The following is an 18,740-nucleotide window of genomic DNA, read 5'->3' on the forward strand; positions in this document are numbered from 1 at the left end:
TTTTCGCAGCTCACTATTTTAGTAGTACCTGAGAGGCACAAACTTTCCTAGAAAGCAAACCTCGCAATGAAACAACAACTTGGGCTACCACAAAATGAAGCTGGAAATTACAGCTTAATTTTGCTCATGTACAGTGTTACGAAAAGAAGCCACAAGATGAAGTTTGCATTTAAAATGGTGAACATAAAAGGAATACAAAGCAAAATATTGCATTGTAGGTACTTTTGATGGAGGGACGATATGTGTGTTATTTTTAAGAATCCCTGTCTACGCCCTCATCTTCCCTTTGTTAACAAAAGAAGCCGTAAGTCAAGCAACAGGTTGCTGTGACAGCAAAGTGAAATAAAACCTTGCAAGGATGATTAGTGAATAGAACTGTCTTTATGGTAGGCTAAGGCATCCAAACAGTAGCACTTCACAAACAAATCAAGCATTATGACTGCTAGAGGCAGATGAACATGGCGGCAGACCAGTGGGCTGTTGCCGGCATGCTCTTGAGGCCATTCCAGAACTGATATAGAGAATGTGATTTTCTCCCCTACTCTTAGTTTTGAGATTGGGACTTGGATTGTTATAATGTGTTTTGAATGAATAACCTACCGATAGATGGGTTTCGTGGGGCAAGGTGTGCTTGAGATCCTGGTGCAGTGGATGATGCGGCTGTTGAAGGGAGAGAGTGAGAGACCCTACAAGTAGGATTTCCTACCTGCTCACTTCAGGCAGAGTCAGCATAGAATGACATACTTCTGCACTGGGGTAAACCAGGGAGGGCAGACTCTTCTGCAGGGTCGAGAAGCGGAGCTATAAATGCATGGAGGAGACGTGAGGGGGTGGTGAAATGAACCACTACGCTCTTCGCAACGGGAGGAGGGTAGTATGCAAGGTGCCAGATGCAAAGTAAGTGGTTTATGCCCTCTGTTTTCGGTTGATAAGTTAGGCTTAGAAGACACATTCAAAGTGCTACATACAAAAGCATTGAACAGGTATGCACTTGGCTCCAGCAAGTGGAAACAGGCTAATGCCTCAGGGAAGTCCCTCCACCACCAGCTCATAAAAATGTTATTAGGTCCAATGAAAGTAAAGTGAGCCACTCTAGGAAGGTAAAAAAACCTGGGAGTATGGAGGAAGAGACATTCGAGGGACTCAAAGATTAAATAAAGTACATGGTTTTACAGACTCAGGAAAATACATGCAAACCTTTATTAAAAGACCTACCCCCTTGTTATGATCATACGTTAAGGTTACTGTAGACTATAATAAGCAAAATGTAGGCAAATTAAGTTACTCATGACTTAGCAATAAGTATAGGGCATGTGACGTAAATCTAACTATCTCGGTGACTTGTATAGTCAATGAGGAAATTAAGATGATTGCGGGGGCCTGGAGAATGCTACAGTAAGGCACAGTGACTCAGATGAGGAAATGAGAGCTGTTGCTCGGGAGTGGGGGAGGGTCAAGTGAGAAAAAGAATACAAAAAATTCAAGTCTCCACAAATGTATACTTGTATAATCGTTTTGAGGTATTGGCATTGGATGAATGGTGGGGGATAGATCGCACAGGTCTGAAATTGTGGGATGTGATTGAAATGAAGTTGGAGTAATCAAGAGAGAGCGAGCAAGTGGGCTAACTCACATTATAAAGAGACTAGCATTAGAAATTGATTTTCCACCTCGGAGGCCAAACAACAGATGATTAAAGAAACCTATTCTGCTCTGTAGAAGAAGTTGGACGAGATATCATTAAGGACATCCAGGTTGGAGAAGTGTATGCAGAAAATTACAGGGGCGGATAAAAGGAATACACAGAATATTGCAGACCTCACTGCATAATAAGGCAATGGTGGAGAACCACTCCAAGATTAACACATTTAAGAAAACTGAATGTGCCAGATGGAGCAAAAGACTGGGAACTCAAAGTTTACATGGTTAATTTGGTTAAGGAGGACATTCTTCAAGGTAGCACTGACATTAACTAGGAACAAGAAATCTAAAAGATATGCTATGATCCCTATAAGTTGAATGCAAACAGGAAAAAGCCAAAGAATATTTTAGTTAATTTCCAGTCTTATTTAGTGAAGGAGAGGATATTGTGTGCGGTCTTACATATCCGAACTCTATTTTTAAAGTCTGATCGGATACATGTCTGGCCACTGAAGATGGGCAGTGGGAGCTGGGTCAGCCATTGAAAAGTTGAGGGGATTAGGTGCGAATGTTCAAATGAAATTCCCCACCATTTTAGGGATCATGTGGAACAATAAAAGATGTAAGGGAGGCCGACAACCTAATTCAAGCAATAATGAGTAGTCCTTAAACAATTCAGATAGGATAAGGAGCAAGAGGAGAAGAGGGAAAAGTGACTTGTAGTAATGAGCTGAGGAACAGGCAGCAAGAGCGTGCCCTAATAGGTACTCTTAGATAATGCAGGTAAAGAAGGGTTATCATTAAAATGAAGGGGAACACTTGGGGTGAGGAGCAAATGGGGAAAAAAGGACAAATAAATTCAGGCCACTAACCTTAGATTCCATGGAGATGGGAAGTGTGCATAAACAGGGGTAAGGATAAGAGGGGGGTGATAGGACATTAAAACCCATGACTTCGAATATGAATGGTTTATGGGTCAGGAAGAGATGGTAATGGAATTTGTAAAAAAGTCAGAAGCCCATATAAACCTTTTACAAGAGATTCACTTAAACAGTATAGACTGCACAAGTATGTTTCTACTGAAAGAATGAGTGGAGAAAGAAATATGTCATAGAACAACAGTGCTTTTCCAGGGGAATTGCAATAATCGTTAGGAAATATTCACGGATAGAGGATTTAAAAACCAGGGTAGACAATGTTTGTAGATGGCTAATAGCTAAGATTAAAGGTGACAATTTATGTCTAGTTTGTGCTCAGTACTATGGGCCCAACGATGATGACTCGTGCCCCTTCAAGTTTTTGGTTTCTAATTCATGGGAGTATTCTGGCCTCGTAATATTAGGTGCCCATTTGAATACAATTATTGATGACCTAGATAGATCCACTATACATCCACAAATGAGTTCACCGAAGGTCTCACGTTTTGTGAGGGCCTTAATGCAAGATCTGGGATGATGTGTTATTTGGAAGTTACGGACTGGTATGCAAGAGAGTATGCCTTTCATTGCAAAAACTATGGCAATTTTCGTGAATAGATTTTTGGCTTTAGATATTTCACTGGAGGTTATGGTGAGGAACGTTAAGCATACCCCGGCACACACATCTGACCATTCGGCAGTATGGTTACAGTTAACAATTCAAGATGAAAATAGAAGGAATAGGTGTGCATTGGTCTGCAGGATAAGAGGTGAATAAGCAACTGCAGGAGTTCTTTGTGTATAATAAGAATTGCACTAAGTATAGTGTGGGATAAGTATAAAGTATTCCTGAGAGTTTTTAGAACAAAAAACCTAAAGAAATCAGAGTACATAATAAGGAGGAAGAACAGCAAGGTCTGAAACAAATTCAAGACCTTGAAAAAGCGGTTTATCTAGCAGAATCAACGATTGAGAAGGTGAGATTAACAAAGTAATTGGAAAATACGAAGGGAAATTATAAGGAGAGTATAGATCAAAACCTTAAAGCACGATGGGAGGCCAGAAAACAAACACACTGAGTATGGAGAGAGGATTCTCAAGTATTAGCAAGGAAAGCAAAGGCAGAGAGAATGAGGAATTGTAATCTTCTATCCCGAATGATGAAGGTGAACATTGGCTCACCAAAGATATAGGGGAGGTATTCCAGGGGTTTATGAGAAAGTATATGAGGAATTAGTGCAAGGGGAGCTATAGATATGAGCAACTGGTTAAGTGAGCTTAAAATGTAGGGGTGCTAATACTCTACTAATAGAAGTCACTGAACGATAAATAAGTGAAGCAGTAAGGAATATAAAAAGAAGGAAATTTGCAGGGCTGCAATATGGTTCTCTGAGGGAGCTGTATAAGGAATTGAGAGAAGAAAATGTACCAGTATTGAAACCGCTATTTAGCAATCTATTGAGCCAGAAAGATCCCGGAGAGCTGGCAGGAGGCTGTAATTACTTTGATTCGGATACCTGGGATGACCCAAAGAAATGTGAATCATATAGACCGATCTCTCTGCTGAACACTGATTATAAAGTGTTTTCAAGCATAGTGGCAAAGAGACTCTTATTATCGGGGTCTGATTCTTGAGAACTAGAAGGGGCTCTTGCCTGGCAGGCAGTTGCAGGATCTTGCTTGAACTATGATAGGCATAATAGACCTGACAGACAAGGATAAAAAACAGCTGGGTGTAATAACGTTTGACGCCGCTAAGGCTTTTAATAGAGATAACTGAGGTTATATATGGGGATGCCTAGATAGCTTTGCTTTTGGTGGCATCTTTAGCCGAGCGATTAAAGGTCTTTACGAGATTCCTTGTACTAAAACGTTGGTCAATGGTAAGTAAATGGATAATTTAAGAATACAGAGAGGAATACGTCAGGGTTGCCCTTCATCCCTGCTACATTTTGCCCTATATATAGAGCCTCTAGCAAAAAATCATCATGGAGCATAAAGAAATACAGCCATGTCAATGTGCAAGTTTTCCAGGTCAATATCCCTTTATGCTGACGATATGGTCATCTATACACCAGAACTCGAAGTTGTGAAACCTATTGTTGAGTGTGTTGTCTGCAAGTTTGGTACTAGGGTGAAAGAGAGTGGATGTTTCGGAAAAGCATCATTTAAAGGGCCTGGCCACAAAACAAAATGATGCAACACAGAGGGGCGGCCAGGCCCAGCAGCCAACCCCACCGGAGCCAGCTAATGCCACGCTGCACACAGCCTTATGTTGTGCACGGTGTGGGGTTGGCTGCAGGGCCTGGCCTGCTGATTCGTGCCTACCTGACTAGAGAACAAAAGAAACAGCCTGTCCAGGGTCCATCAGACATTTGCCTGTGACAGGGGAGCCCCCTTTGAAATTAATTCAGTTCTGGGCACATCCTGTCAGAGGAACAGCACCCATCCCCACACCTAGGCCTTTGTCTATGCTCTGGGGGCATTTTTCACACCTCTTTCAGGGCTTGAGCGATCAGAGGGCTGCAACTGGAGTGTAATAGAAATTAGCCTCTAGAGGCTTTTGACAGGGAAAAGGTAACGTTCTAAAAGTACCTTTCTTTAATATTTATCAAAAATCCAAATTCACCACTGAATTGGGCTGTTAATAACTATTACAAAGAGTTCGTAAAATATGTTTCCAGGTGTTTCCTAGCCAAAGATGGTATTATTAAATTTAATAGCACATCCCTGTGTTTCTCTATGAAAGAGCCAGCCTTGCTACAGTGAAAATAGCTTTCAGGTGTAGTCACTGTAAAGGCATATGGTTAACATTCACTTTCTACATGCCACACTTTTAAATACCAAATACCCAGCTTTATAGGCTACAAGGTCTACTTGAGGTGATTTGTTCATATTTAAAAGGAATGTTTAGACCTGTCAAAAGTATTTATGTTGACAGGTTGAATTGCTGTTTTTAAACTGCTCTAGTCCGGTTACAATCATGAAGAGTTCGTAAAATATGTTTCCAGGTGTTTCCTAGCCAAAGATGGTATTATTAAATTTAATAGCACATCCCTGTGTTTCTCTATGAAAGAGCCAGCCTTGCTACAGTGAAAATAGCTTTCAGGTGTAGTCACTGTAAAGGCATATGGTTAACATTCACTTTCTACATGCCACACTTTTAAATACCAAATACCCAGCATTATAGGCTACAAGGTCTACTTGAGGTGATTTGTTCATATTTAAAAGGAATGTTTAGACCTGTCAAAAGTATTTATGTTGACAGGTTGAATTGCTGTTTTTAAACTGCTCTAGTCCGGTTACAATCGTGAAGCCATGTTTGCACTATTACTGTAGTGGATGGCACAAAAAGTGCTGCAGTCAACTTGTGGCATTTAAATTTCAGGACTTGATTATACCATGTAACATATACGAGGGGCTTATAGATAGGTTAAATATTTCAATTAGCGTGACGCCAATTCAGTCATGTTAAAAGTGAGAACACAGGCACTTATGGTTGAAAAGTGCATAGATTTCTACAGCCAGCAAAAACTCGGGGTACACCATGTAAAAGATGATAATTTCCTACAAGCTTCCAGTAGTTTGGCTGATGCATCAGACAGTGAACCTCCACCATACTGGATGTCAACATGTGTCATGTGACGTGGTTGGTGGAATGTTATGCTATGCAGATTTGTAAAGCATGGCAGGGGGTTCGGGGGGAGGGATTTTGGCACTGAGCAAGAAACAGTACACAGTTCTATTGTGTATTACCGTAATATGTATAAAAACAAAGCAAATGGCTTGTGATAGAAATGGGGTTTCTGGTTGTCAGAGTACGCCCCCTGAACAAGCAGGAACCATCACTCTAGGAAGGGTAAGCTAGATCCACACTAATAGATAACCTGTGCTTACCCTCTCGCAGCTTGGCACAGAGCAGTCAGGCTTATCTAAAGAGGCAATTTGTAAAATATTTATGCAACAAGCATAGTAACACAATAATACTCCACATAGTTAGAAAAATAGATTATAGTTTTATGAGTAAAACAAGTCCAAAATGACAAAAAAATCCAACAAGTAGAACCGGAGTTATGAATTTTAAAAGATTATCTAAAATTATAGTGCTTAGAGTTATAAAGAGCCAACTGAGGACAGCTGGTCTTGCTAGACCGGGGTAAATCAAAAGTTCAGGCCAACCGCAATGGAGAGCAGGCTTTCTACAGGACTCGCGCAGGTCCAGCTTAAAAAGTACCTCGGATGGAGGAAGCGTCTACGTCAAAGACTCGATGCAAGGAGCAAAGGAGGCGATGCATCATTGTCAATCCCATGGATAGAGGCTGCGATCCGCGCAGTCGATGAAAGCTTTCTCGATGAACCCCTTTATGATGCAAGCGATGTGTCATTGTCGAGCTGTGCAGTCCGTCGTCACGGAGCCGCAAAGTTTGTCGAAGTGATGTCGTGAAGTGGCAGCTGCATCAGCGACCAAGAGCGATGCGTCCGTTCCGATCATCAATGCAGCAGCTCTGATGGATCAGCACAGCAGAAAGAACCTTCCCAGGGCCCAGGACTGGATTGACACCACTTGGCAGAGCAGTACTCACAGATGGCAGAGTCCATCTGCTGTTGCAGGGGTGAAGGAAGTCTTTGATGGCCTTGAGACTTCAGGACAGTGGGCAAGCAACAAAGCCATTCTCTGTGTTCAAGTGAGATGGGTCCAGTCTCTGTCCTCAGCAGGGCAGAGATCAGCAGGCAGCAGGGCAGCACAGGAAAGCAGAAAAACAGTTCTTTCAGAGCAGCAGTCAAGCAGAGTGTCAATCCTTGTAGCACAGCAGTCTCTACCCCTGGCAGAGTTCTTTACAAGTCCAATAGTGTACGGTCTTGGTAGGGTCAGAGACCCAGTACTTATACCCAGTAGTCTTTGAAGAAGGGTCCTTAAAGTGCACAAAGGTTCTTTCCTCTCAGCCCTGGCTCCAGACTATCAGTATGGAGTAATTAACCCTTTGTGTGGGAAACAGGACACTGCCTATTCAGGTGTAAGTGTCAGCTCCCCCCTCTCTTCCTGTCTAGGAAGAGCTATCAGAATGCAGATGAGTTATCTGTCACACCTACCCTTCCTGTGTTTGTGGCTATCTAGAGGAAATGCACAAAGTGCAGGTGTCATCCACCCCAGACGTGTACTGGAGACTGGATGCAGGTACATAGAGCAGTAAGAGCAGAGAAATGCACACTTTCTAAAAGTGGTATTTCTAAAATAGTAATGTTAAAACCTACTTTACCATTAAAGAGGATGCATCACTACCAGTCCAAAGATATAAAACATGATGCAGCTACTCCTTCCTAATCAGGAATTACAGTTTTAAAGTGTATAATGGAATTCCCAATGTTAGCCTATGAGAGGAGTAGGCCTCACAGTAGTGGAAAATAAATGTAGCTGTTTGTCACTGCCAGGATATTCAAAACTTAAAAGTACATATCCTACCTTTTACTTACACAGCACCCTGCGGGCTACCTAGGTGATTAAGTGTAATACAAGGTGGGTTTGTGGCATGGCCAAGGGTTTTATATGCCAAGTCGAAGTGGCAGTAAACTGCACACAAAGGCCCAGCAATGGCATGCCTGAGACAGGTTTGAAAGGCTACGTGTGTGGGTGTTACAATCAGTGCTGCAGTCCCACTAGTAGCATACAGGTTACAGGCCCTGGATATATGGTGTACCACTTTACAAGGGACTTGCCAGTAAACTAAATATGCCAGTTGTGCATACACCAATGTTGCTATGTTTAGGGGCTAAGTGCATGCACTTTAGCACTGGTCAGCAGTGGTAAAGTGCTCAGAGTCGTAAGGTCAACAAATAAGGGAAGAAGGCAAAATGTTTGGGCGAAGACCACCCAAAGGATGACAGGTCCAACAGCTCGAGATTAACTTAATTGGGGTCTAAACATGATGGTAAACAATAAGGAGCTAGGCATAGAACATTGAGGTATGTCCCACACATACCCTCAGGTTTTGTTTTCGTTATGTACAAGACCTGAGAAGAGGGATGAAAAGGTATTGATCTATGTGATGCCATTTCAAGGACACATGTACAGTATGTACCAGAAATAGATCTAGCCATTCTTCCTATTGACTGGCCGAATGATCTCTACCTCTCTTCCTCCATTCTTTGAGTTTGGAGGGAATTCAGTCAGCCCTGTTCTGTTTTCATCCTGTCATAGGCACTGAAAGTAATGGTATGGACGGTACTGCAGCACCCCCAAAATAACCATGCTGAAGTTCCAAAGGTGAATGACCAATAAACATGCCCTTACATTTTGGAAGTAGCTGTCACATTTTCTGTGCATTGAAAAACAGAGGTCAAACATCAGGCTACATCTTCTAACAAATTGGTTCTTATGCTTTTAACATGCAGGTCGGGGTTTTCTTTTCTTCCTCGGACTGCAAAGTGAGGGGATTTTATAAAGAGAACTGTATGACAATCTTGCTGGTGTGAAAGAAAAGTCTAACACAGAACAACATTTTAAAATCTATTAATGTCAATGTCAATGTTAGGAGATTTGTAAAGCGCAACTGTTACCCTGAGGTGTCCTGGCGCTAGCTGCAGACCTCCAGAAAGCACAGCAATTAAAACCGGATGAAGTAATTAGCCAAAAAGACAGGCCTTTAAGGCCTTCCTGAATTCGAGTAAATCTGAGCTATTCCTCAGGTGGTAAGGAAGATCATTCCAAGCCTTAGCCGCACAGACGCTAAAAACTTTTACCTTCCCACCTGGCTTTTTTTGTAGAAGGTACTATAACCAATTTTTCTCCGAGAGAGTGCAGAGGTCTATTGGGTACATACCACTGAAACTGCCACCTCAAATGGTCTGGTCCTATGCCTTGAAGAGCCTTAAAGACCATGCAGAGTGATTTAAACTGCACTTGTTTCTTTACATTTAGCCAGTGAAGTCTACGGATTTCCCCGGAGACCGATGCAGATTTGGGTATATCTGAAAGCACTCTGGCCGCCACGTTCCGCAGGAGTTGGACTTTACGCACAAAACGCTCCTGAATGGTAAAGATATAGACTATTGCAGTAGTCCAACCTTGATGTAATCAGTGAAGTGATCACCAAACGCTGGCTGTCCTTTGGCAGAAAAGGCAACATTTTCTTACATATCCTTGGGACCTAAGATGTGGCAGAGGCTAACTACATTGACCTGAGCCCCAAAATTAAGACTGTCATCTATTATCACTCCCAGGTGTTTAACTTTCCCAGTAGAAGTTGGAAAAGGAGCCATCGTGTCCGGCCCCCAGCCTGGGCTCCAGAAACTAGGATCATTCCCAAACAGGACAACTTCCGTCTTCCTAGAATTAAGCTTAAGACAATTTTGGGACATCCACCTCCCCACCGCTTCCATGCAAACCTGGAACCGTTTACCTGTTCCAATATCCTAGCCGGGCTGCACTGACACCACGATTTTTGTGTCGTCGGCGTAAGAGGTAAGGGAAAAGCTGAAGGAGTTGATAAGAGGAGCAAGGGAGGACACATATACGTTAAAGAGTGTGGGACTCAAAGATGGCCCTTGTGGAACACCACAAGGCAGACTGAACAGAGTGGCATAGAAATCACCCAATGATACAATTTGAGATCTTTTGGAGCAGAAGAAATTCAATAGTTTCCAGGCTTTTCCCTGAACTCTGCATTCCCGCAACCGGTCCATCAACAAATCGTGATGGACCGTGTCGAAGGCCGCAGAGAGGTCCAGCAAATGAACTGAACAATTATTTCTAAGTTTATCAGAAATTTGGAAAGCACAAATGAAGCACTTTTTTGTAATTCTGAAGTGTGATGAAAGAATGAGTTTAATAGGATAAAAAAATCAAGACACTTTACTTGATGATGTGCATATGACAAATATTCGCTGAAACCCCATGTTTACTTATTATCATTTGTGCACTATATAGTTTCATCAGTTAAACTGTTGGTCTGTGCAAAATTAGTATCATTACAATGTGCTGTCTGTATATGACAGTACGCTACCACACCATCCTTTCTTAATATATTTGCGACAGTGTGCTCCAAAATGTACCACCAGGTACATACTACACCTTAATCACTGTTTTGCAGAATGAGTATGGCTCATTTGCCACACTTGTTCTTTGTGTGAAGCCTAGATTTTGCACAATGCCTAGGAGTTCAGTGATGTAACAGTGAAGGTTGCTCCACCATTCCGAAAATTGTTGCAGTGCCACTGCATCCTGTAAAGCAATATTGCCTCTAACAGCAAGTTCTCTACAGGGAGGGGTTTATAAAGAATAGGGTGGGAAAATAAATTCCACACACCATCTATGTGCAGTTTGTCCTGATGTTAATGGGGGTTCCACTGCAAGATGTTCAACTTGCAATGGAGATAACTGCCTGGTGACCCTATATGGATTTCAGGGTGTGTTGCTACTTTAAACAGGTACCAAAGCAGTATTTATTCAATTATGCAAGAGTTAGCATAAAGTTTGTAGTTTACCTTCTGAGGTCTGGATACTCTGCAATAGTTGTTGAAACGTTGTTTCCTAAAACATAATTTTGGAATGGTTTGTGCAAATTTGAGCATTTCTTTACTGTTCTAAGATGACCAAAGGCACATAAAGACCAGCAAGGAGTCTGGTAGCCGTGTGCAGGGAGCTGCTGGAACCTAGAAAAAAATCAAATAAGAACAGTAAAAAAATGGAACATTACCCCACAAGCACTGGCCCTCCAGCTCACCTTTTTCTGCCTGGATCTTCACAATGTGAGTAAGTTAACCCATTCCAAAAATCATCCAGGAAGAAGCCAGTGACTAAGTAGACTGATTCATTGCCACATCTGGTATGCTCTGGCATGTGGAGGAAACGTGTGTTCGGCATTTTTATAAGCCAATGGATGAAAGCCGAGGGCTGGAAGTCCCTGATGTAACAGCGTACCAGTGTATACCACTGATGCGCCAGCTGTTCCCCGCACCTGCGCTCACACCGGCCTGCGTGAGCGCATCGATAAATAAAGATGGGCGGAGCTGTGACAGCAGGCCGCGCCTAGACCCACACAGCGTGTGAGTGTGTTTTATTGCGAGGCACATCAAGGCCCCAACGCGCGGCCTTTGGCGGGAGGGTGGGCCCCTCCTATGAATGCAACATTGGTGACGAGAAGTAGAGGCAACTCACGCCTGCCCCCACACAGCTGAGAAGCACCTCAGCAAATCCCAGGGGCATTACCTACAGGCTGAAGCCCTGCCAGCCCACACTGCAGCAACCCCTGCCACGCTGCAACTTCAGTTTGAGCAGCTGATAAAGGATAGCCGTAGACAGCATCTTCTTCATACTCCAGCGGCCATCGGTTGAGACGTCTGGCACCTGCAGGCTGGGTGAGTTCTGCAAAAGGCTGAGAAGGCCCACTAGTGCTTTGTCCCTGGTCAGCTCGACCACGCGATACGCGACCAGATGCATGTGGGCCCAGGCTACGCCCAGCAGCCTCACACCACCACCTGGCGCATCAGAGCCCACCATGAGTGTGCAGCACTCTCAGCAGGCTGCCTCTCTGTGCATACGCCCACCACCATGGGGGATCAGGACAACGCAGCCCAGGCCCCAGCGCCGGCGCCTCCACACCACACCACCTCGGGTGTCCTACCTCCATTTAATGATTGGGCAGACCTCACCACAGCAGCACCAAGGTGCCAGACCGTGCTGGGCCGCCTAGAGAACTATTTCATCGCCACAAGGGAGAAAGATGGGACAGTGAAACTCTTGTTGCTGTTCCACTACGCAGGGGAAGAGATGTATCTCCTCTTTAAGCACCTACCGAACACGGGCCCTCCCGAAGATTACGCCGCGGCGGTTACTGCCCTAAATGCTCACTTTGACCCGCAAATGAACCCGGACTTCGAACACTTCAAGCTATGGCAAGCCAAGCAAAGAAAGGGTGAGTCAGTTGACGCCTTCCACGCCCGACTCAGGGAGCTGGCCAATACTCACCTCGTGGGGGGCCGTGCGGCGGAAGAAATCAGAGCCCAGCTAATTCTTGGGATATGCTGCAAAGTCCTGCGAGGCCTCATACTCAGGCAGCCAAACATACCAATGAACGACATCCTTGTCCTGGCGCAGTCCCACGACCTTTCGGCAGCAAGGGTGGAAGAGATGGACATGGCACTAGTGCGTGGGGTGGAGAAGAGCGTTGTTGCCAAAACGGAAGGGATGGACGCAGTCAAGACAAGAGACAAGTCCTACAGACCATGAGATCGCCAGCAGCAAGCTCCAAAAAATCACTGTGGATACTGTGGGTGTAAAGAGCACCCCGCACAGTCATGGCCGGTGCAAGGGAAGACATGTATCAACTGTGGCATCGCGAACCACTTTGCATCAGTGTGCAGAAAGGAGGCACAACGTAAGGAAGGGGGCCGACCCAGACAAATGAGGAGGATGGTCCGCCAACAGTTGCATGTCTCGCTCGCATCTCAACCGGGAGGGAAGAGGAAAGAACAGACAGCTTACCAAGGGGACGACTTCACATCGGAAGACGAAGGAGAAATGCACTTAATCTCTTTCACCCGAGCCCTAAAAAGCAGGAGACGACCCCAACCTCTCTGCGCAATACAGATTGCCGGGTCAGATGTCAATGTGGTAATCGACACAGGAGCCTCGGTGACAGTAATGGGGATCCGGCAACATAATAAGCTAAGACCCAAACCGGAACTCAGACCATCGAAAGCCCAGATCTTCGCATATGGTAGTGACTCACCTTTGCCTCTCCGGGGCAAAATGACCGTGCCAGTAGTGTCAGAGAGCATCGAGATACCATCGACATCCATGTCATAAACCAGGAAGTGGACACGCTGATCAGCAGCCATCCAGCTGAAGACCTAGGGTTGGTGATGTTTGCCAGGAGAGTACAGGCAGACCAGATGGAAGAATTGCTAAGCCAGTTTGAAGACCTATTCAAGGGTCTAGGGAAGATAAAGAGAGCCCCCCTCCGACTACACATAGACCCAGCTGTCCCGCCAACGGCCCTAAGACCCCGGCGGATCCCGTCTCATCTCTGACCACTAGTAGAGGAAGAATTACAAAAATTCGAAGACCAAGAGGGTCATAAAGAAAGTGTACGGACCTACGCCGTGGGTGTCACCCATGGTAATTGCAGAGAAGCCTCACCAACCAGGGAAAATCAGACTCTGCATTTACATGCAGCTCCCTAACAAGGCCATCCGATGTGAACGCCCCATAACGCCGACGATGGACAACATCGTGGCCGACCTGAACGGATCCAGATGGTTTTTGAAGATGGACCTGAACGGGGGCTATCACCAACAATCCCTCGCCAGAGACAGTCGATACATAACCACGTTCAACACACACCTAGGCCTCCGGAGGTACAAGTGGTTGAACTTCGGCATATCCTCGGCCGTCTAAATTTTCCAAAACGCCGTCAAGGAGATCCTGGTTGGGCCACCCGGCATCCTGAATGTGAGTGATGTTATCCTCATCCACTCGAAGACAGCAGAAGAACATTACCGGCACCCTGAAGAGACTCCTGGATCATGGAGTCACCCTAAACAGAGAAAAGTGTCTGTTCCAACAGAAGATAGAATTCTTCGGCTACTCGTTTACCCAAGAGGGCATACAGGTTGATCCCCGGAAGTCCCAAGCGATCAAGACCGCATCTGCCCCCCCCTCACGGTGGCGGAAGTACACAGTTTCCTGGGAATGGCCACATACTGTGGCTGCTTTATTCCAGACCTGGCCACACTCCGAAATCTGACTCTGGCTGATGCCATGTGGCAATGGGGCCTAGCCGAAGAGACAGCGTTTCAAGCCATCAAGAGAGCCCTCCTCGACCACACCACAATGGTGTACTTTGACCCCGCAAAGAAGACTGAGATCCTTGTAGACGCCACCCCTGTGGGCTTAGGGGCAGTCCTCACCCAAGAACAGGAACCCGGTCGATGGGCTGCCCTCGCATATGCCAGCAAGGCGCTTCTATTTATACATTTGCGGACACCCATTCACCGTTGTCATGGATCACCAACCTCTGGTGCCACTCTTCAGAGGGTCAGCACCTCACCCACCGCCACAAATTGAAAGGTGGGCCATTGGGCTCCAACACTACGACATGGACGTGATCTATCGGCCTGGCGCCAAGAACCTGTCAAGGCACCCGGACACAACCAGAGAAGGGGGTGAAGAACCCAGCAGTGATGACTCCGAAGCACACCTAGACATGATCGCAGTGCTGACGTGCCCTCAAGCACTCACGCTCGAAGAAGTAGCTACCGCAGCTGAGCACGACCCAGTCATGGTCAAAGTGCGGGACACTATCCAAGGAGGGATGTGGCGTCAATTCCTACAAGCAGCAAACACATGGTCGAGCCCAGAGAAGGAAGACCTAATGCACATGTGGAGGGTCAGGAATGAGCTCCCCCTTACCGAAGGAGGCATTTTTCTCTGAGGACCCCAGATCGTCATCCCTGCATTCCTGCAGCAGCGGGCGACACAACTCGCCCATGGGGGGCATCAAGGAGTAGGGAAGATGAAGGCCCGTATGAGGGAAAAGGTCTGGTCCCCAGGGATGGATGCCCGGGTAGAAGAGACTGTCTGGAAGTGCCCATCCCACCAAATAACGAGCGGGCCCGAAAGACCAGCGCCCATCCACACGGAAGAACACGGCCAGAGCCCATGGGAAAAGGTGAGCGTGGACTTCTGGAGTTTCCCCAATGGGCGTGTCCCACTAGCCCTTATCGATAGCTACTCTAAGTATCCAGTGGTGGATGCTTAGATCCTTAGGTCCATCACCACCCCCTTTTGTACCGCTTTGGCCGCCATAAGTGTGGCAGGGTATGCTCAGACGTGAGTCCCTTGCTCACTTTGCCACTGGATTCAAGCAAGCCGGGCTGAAGACGGCTGGAATGCCAGAAACCAGTCCTCTAAAACTTGTTTCCGGTCCAGGGAAGGCATGGTTGGCAGTTCGGGCTGGACTGTTCCCATGAGCCACAGGGTCGGACTGATTTGCATATAGCCATGTCTGAACTGGGGTGGCAGAGTGGGCTAAAGACCGGTGATGGATCAAACCCAGATCTTTTGACTGGGTGTGAGTGTTTGATTGGTTCAGATGCTCCGTCCATCACCGCCCCCTTTTGTAACGCTTTGGCCGCCATAAGTGTGGCAGGGTATGCTCAGACGTGAGTCCCTTGCTCACTTTGCCACTGGATTCAAGCAAGCCGGGCTGAAGACGGCTGGAATGCCAGAAACCGGTCCTCGGAAGTTTGTTTCCGGTCCAGGGAAGGCATGGCTTGGCAGTTCGGGCTGGACTGTTCCCATGAGGCACAGGGTCAGACTGATTTGCATATAGCCATGTCTGAACTGGGGTGGCAGAGTGGGCTAAAGAACGGTGATGGATCAAACCCAGATCTTTTGACTGGGTGTGAGTGTTTGATTAGTTCAGATGCTCCGTCCATCACCACCCTCTTTTGTACCGCTTTGGCCGCCATAAGTGTGGCAGGGTATGCTCAGACGTGAGTCCCTTGCTCACTTTGCCACTGGATTCAAGCAAGCCGGGCTGAAGACGGCTGGAATGCCAGAAACCGGTCCTCGGAAGCTTGTTTCCGGTCCAGGGAAGGCATGGCTTGGCAGTTCGGGCTGGACTGTTCCCATGAGGCACAGGGTCAGACTGATTTGCATATAGCCATGTCTGAACTGGGGTGGCAGAGTGGGCTAAAGAACGGTGATGGATCAAACCCAGATCTTTTGACTGGGTGTGAGTGTTTGATTGGTTCAGATGCTCCGTCCATCACCACCACCTTTTGTACCACTTTGGCCGCCATAAGTGTGGCAGGGTATGCTCAGACGTGAGTCCCTTGCTCACTTTGCCACTGGATTCAAGCAGGCTGGGCAGAAGACGGCTGGAATGCCAGAAACCGGTCCTCGGAAGCTTGTTTCCGGTCCAGGGAAGGCATGGCTTGGCAGTTCGGGCTGGACTGTTCCCATGAGGCACAGGGTCAGACTGATTTGCATATAGCCATGTCTGAACTGGGGTGGCAGAGTGGGCTAAAGAACGGTGATGGATCAAACCCAGATCTTTTGACTGGGTGTGAGTGTTTGATTGGTTCAGATGCTCCGTCCATCACCACCCCCTTTTGTACCGCCCTCGCATATGCCAGCAAGGCGCTTCTATTTATACATTTGCGGACACCCATTCACCGTTGTCACGGATCACCAACCTCTGGTGCCACTCTTCAGAGGGTCAGCACCTCACCCGCCGCCACAAATTGAAAGGTGGGCCACTGGGCTCCAACACTACGACATGGACGTGATCTATCGGCCTGGCGCCAAGAACCTGGCCAACTTCCTGTCAAGGCACCCGGACACAACCAGAGAAGGGGGTGAAGAACCCAGCAGTGATGACTCCGAAGCACACCTAGACATGATCGCAGTGCTGACGTGCCCTCAAACACTGACGCTCGAAGAAGTAGCTACCGCAGCTGAGCATGACCCAGACATGGTCAAAGTGCGGGACACTATCCAAGGAGGGATGTGGCGTCAGTTCCTACAAGCAGCAAACACGTGATCGAGCCTAGAGGAGGAAGACCTAATGCACATGTGGAGGGTCAGGAATGAGCTCCCCCTTACCGAAGGAGGCATTTTTCTCAGAGGACCTCGGATCGTCAACACTGCATTCCTGCAGCAGCGGGCGACACAACTCGCCCATGGGGGGCATCAAGGAGTAGAGAAGATGAAGGCCCGAATGAGGGAAAAGGTCTGGTTCCCAGGGATGGATGCCCGGGTAGAAGAGACTGTCTGGAAGTGCCCATCCCGCCAAATAACGAGCGGGCCCGAAAGACCAGCGCCCATCCACACAGAAGAACATGGCCAGAGCCCATGAGAAAAGGTGAGCGTGGACTTCTGAAGTTTCCCCAATGGGCGTGTCCCACTAGCCCTTATCGATAGCTACTCTAAGTATCCAGTGGTGGAAATCGTGAACTCAACAGCTATCCTGCATGTCGGCCCTGCCCTAGAGAAGGTGTTCGGAATGTTTGGATGTCCGCATTACCGAGCCGGGATGCCCCCCCACCTCCATTTAATGAAGAACGTTCCTTCAGGAGGTGAGAAAAGTGCAATAACACCGCGAGCCAAGCTCGGCGAATGGTATCCCGCCAACTACAGAAAAGAGACATCGTCATCATGAAGGACCGGAGACCTGGAGGAAAAGGCTCGACTCGGTACAAGCAGGGGTACTGGACTGTGATCAACAGACAAGGAACTCTGGTGACTGTTGAGAGGGAGGGAGAAACTGTGACCCGTAATATATCGTGGTTCAAACCACGCTGGGAAAATGGAGGCGAGCCAAGGGGAGCTCCAAACAGCTGACGACCACCATCCAAAAGCGACCGCCTTGCTGGCAAGTCCAGAGACCGTGGGGGGAGACTCCCGACCTGCCTCCAGGGCCCAGCATCCCAGTCCCTGCACCATCACTGGCCGGGGTCTTTCCAGGAATGCCCTGAGAGAGAATCCTCAACCGAGCACCCCCTGAAGGACTTTGCCTGCCAAGTAAGTGAACCATGAGACTCTTGAGAGCCAGTCAAGGACTGAGTTGAGATGGGATGTAACAGTTAGCGCACCAGCGTTTACTGCTGATGCGCGTCAGCCATTCCCCGCCCCTGCGCTCACGCCGGCACAGCGTGAGTGTGTTTTATTGTGGCGCACATCAGGGCCCCAGCGAGCGGCCTTCAACGGGAGGCTGGGCCCCTCCTATAAATCCAACACCTATGTACACTCGGTATGTCTTTTTAGGTCGAGCTTAAGCAGCGCACATACGTTGTCTGCAAGACATGCTGTGTTCACTAAAACAACTTTGTTCCTGCCTGCTGCTTACCATAGTTCCACTCCAGCGTTGCTCTTCTTTGCTGCCTCCTTATTCATTCATGCTGCTGATGCATCACTTCCGGTCAAGGCTGAGGAGCACCGGAAAAGTACAATTTCCTTGCGCTGGCATTCTTTATCTGTTGTCTTGGGAGAACTCTTTTTCCACTGCTGCCCTTCACCCTAGCTGTCCCTGATCGGAGACATTGCAACATGTGTGTTTTGATTATTATGATCGCATCTGATTTAGGAGTTTATTACACATCAATGCGCCGCTGCACAACCCCCTCCCGAATCGCAGCTTGTTTTATTTATGTTCCTTCGTACACTATTTTTTTTGGTTT

The sequence above is a fragment of the Lissotriton helveticus genome, chromosome 12 (genome assembly GCF_964261635.1).
Source record: "Lissotriton helveticus chromosome 12, aLisHel1.1, whole genome shotgun sequence".
NCBI lineage: Eukaryota > Metazoa > Chordata > Amphibia > Caudata > Salamandridae > Lissotriton > Lissotriton helveticus.